Source organism: Orycteropus afer, unplaced genomic scaffold (genome assembly GCF_000298275.1).
Source record: "Orycteropus afer afer isolate SDZICR_OR568_19922 unplaced genomic scaffold, OryAfe1.0 scaffold00582, whole genome shotgun sequence".
NCBI classification, from domain to species: Eukaryota; Metazoa; Chordata; class Mammalia; order Tubulidentata; family Orycteropodidae; genus Orycteropus; species Orycteropus afer.
Window position 1 is genome coordinate 1,335,102 of NW_006922169.1, and position 3,412 is coordinate 1,338,513.

Consider the following 3,412-nt stretch of genomic DNA (forward strand, 5'->3'; position numbering starts at 1 on the left):
AATCTCTCCCCATGTGTCCACACTGCCTGTTCTACTCCTCTGCTGTCCCCCTCACCTCTAAATAGCTGTGCCGAGCCACTGTGCAGGTGGCCACCCTCAAGCAGGAAGACACTGTGTCAGTCCTGTCTGCTGCAGTCTCTCCAGTGCCCAGCACAGTGCCTGCAACACAGGCAACTCCAATACCTGCTGTAACACCAGTGAATGAAAGAATGAATGATTGAATGGCCTTATCACACGTGTAGTGACACATTTGTTTTGCGAAAACAGAAAAAGGAACAATGTAGATTAATTCATGAGTTGGACAACATGGGAGACTGCACTAGTTGGATGATAAAACGCTCACCCCCACCCCTTTTCCCTTGATGCTCTCCACTGTTAGGACTAGAAAAGGAATCTCCAATCCCACACTCTGCACTAGGGGCTGTGGCAAATTTATGGCAAGTAAGAGATCGCTGAGTGGGTAACCCTAAGAGTTTTGTTCCCTTGTAAAAGAAGCAGGCATGTTGTTGGCACTGCCCATTTCCCCTTGCACACTGATGTGATGGGTGGGACTATGGCAGCCATTTTGTGATCACGTGGCCATGAAGATGACAAAAGTCAACACACAAGGAGGGTGATAGCAGAGCAGTGTGATAGCATAAGTCTGCATATTTGAGAGAATCGATGAGCCAGTGAACAGATACTGACAACCACCCAACTCTTCGTGACTCGTTAGGTGAGAAAACAAGCTCCTGTTGGTTTTAGCCACTGCTCACTGGGTTTTCTGTTACTCACCACTTAGCATGTTCCTAACAGGTAAGTAGGTGAGGCACCTGCGTGTCTTATGCTTTTATTCTGAACTGTAAAACCTGTTGCTGTTGAGTTGATTTTGACTGTAGATATTATGGCCTACTTCCAGGGCAGGGACTGAGCAGAGACAGACTGCAGGGAAGAAGCAGAAGGCCTTCCTCGTGGCTTCCTGGGTGACTCTCCTGCAGGCTCAGTGGAATCACTCGGACTCCCAGGAGGGGGCGGGTGCCACGGTAGTTGCTGCATTTGATGCCGTGTCCTCTGATGCTGCTCTGTGCTGCTGCTCCCATTCACGTCCCTCCGTGGAAAAGATTACAGCTTTTACTAGCCTGTAGTAAACACGGATGACCTTCATGATGCTTGTGAATCCGGATCCTAGGCCAGTGCACGTCCATGCCTGGGGGCATAGCCCCACATTGTGACAGCCCCACCCCCCTGTTACTGCCTGGCCAGGCTGTCCCCTTAATGCCATAGCTCCCCAGGCCACGAGGTCCCTCTGATCCGCTCCCTGCTGGGCATTCCAAGATTCTAATCCTGTTTTTTGGTTTTTTTTTTTTAAAGAAAGCAGTTACCCTTGAATTGATTTAGACTGATGTCGACTCTGTGTGTGTCTGAGTGGAACTGTGCTCTGTAGGCTTCTGCAGGCTTCCTACTTGATGACCATGTGAAGTAGGGCAGGGAGTGGGAAGGCAGCCCAGATGAAGAGACAGCAGATGTAGACACCTGCCGGTGGCTGGAGGATGAAGGTCCTGAGACCAGGCCAATGGGAGTGGTGCTAGGTGTGGGACAACATAACAAAGTTAGCCAAAGGCCAGGTGAGTGGGGCCATCCAAGCCACACAGAAGATTTGTTCTTCATCTTACAAGCAATGGGGCAGCAAGGGTGGGCTGTAAGTGGGGACCCCTGTGCTGCTCTGTATCCTCTCCCAAATCTTTTGCGGTGTCCTTGGAACTATGCAGGGGTAATAAGAGTGCAGTGCTCTATAACTCAGTCCCACGAAGCATCTCAGTCCATCTAATCTGCCAGGCTCAAGTCTTAAAGGCCCACAGGGCCTTTCTCCTGTGTGGCCCTATTTTGTGTCACATTCTGTCCACTCCAAGAAGCACTGGTGGAGCAGTAATTAAGTGCTCAGCAGTTGACTGAAAGGCTGGCAGTCCAAACCCACGAGCTACTGTACAGGAGAAAGATGTGGCCATCTACTTCTGTAAAAATTACTGCTTTGGAAACCCTAAGGGATCCTATAGTGCTACTGTGAGTTGGAATTGACGCCATGGCAGTGGGTTTGGTTTGACTTGGTCTTCGTACTCCCTATCAGATGCAATCCGGAATCTAGCCAAGCTGTTCAGGGCTGAAACCGTCCACAGACAAGGCTCAACTCCTCACCCATACTGGGAGCCCTCCAGGCTTCCTGGAGCCACTGCCTTCACTTATGACCTGTGGGTGTCTTCAAGCTTGAGGCATGAGTCATGGCAACCAAGAGCCAACTTGGAAGACAACCACTGTTCTGACATGAGCACACATCGCTATATCCTGGTCAATGATGGGCAAAGCCAGGGGTCATTACTTGTAAGAATGTCAAGGTCTTTCCTGAAGACACTGGCCAACTGACATGGCATAGATTGCACACAAGAACTGCATGGGTCTGAGTAACACAAGAAATCATGGTGAGTGGGAAATATGGTGGCATCTCCCAGTGCAGTAAGGAGTTGTAGGAGAAGTTGCCTACTAAGATGGCCCTGCTATGGGGCTAGTGAATGGTTAGTGTGAAAATCACAAGTCATGATTCAGAAATGCTCATTTGTCTTCTGTGACTATTTCCTTAACAGGCATGTAATGTTGTGTGATACTCCTTGGCAAATACCAGCCTATCCAATCGTGTAGATGGCATAAGGAGAGGTTGATGTTGTTCGAGCTTGTCATTGCCAGCTGCCATCACATCAGCTCCAAATCATGGCCACCTATGCCTCACAGAATGAAACGTTGCCTGGCCCAATGCCATCTTCATGGTTGTTGACACACTTGCATCTTCCAGCCCCATATTGGGTGATACTCTCTCATGAGCCATAAGGTTTTCATTGGCTACATTTTGGAAGTGGATCATCAGGCCTTTCTTCTAGTCTGTCTTAGTCTGGAAGCTCTGATTAAACCTGTCCACCGTGAGTGGTCCTGCTGGTATCTGAAGTGCCAGTGACATCAATTCTATAACACAGCTACATACAAGCCACAACAGTGTGACACACTGACAGATGAGTGGTGATGTCCAAGCTTAAGCCAGCAATAGGTCTAAACATCTCTCTGTGGTGAGTGAGTCTGAGATGACAGGAACTGAAGTAAGGACCTGAGGTGGCAGCAGAAGTGTGGGACTCTTCTCTGCTCAGGCTTTTTGGAGGTTCAGTGCTTTGCTTTGATGAAACAATCTACTTCCTCACCATCGTCATACCTAGTGCCATACTTATCCAGAAAGTTCTTGCAACAGATAGCTTCCAAGATGGCCCCAGTGGTACTGACTTCCAGTAGCTACCTCCTTCCACATCCTGCCACTGTTGGTCTGTGTGACATAGAAACAGAAGTAGTTTCTGTCACTCCTGAGATTGAAAGTTCTGGCTGTTCCACCTTGGTCTTC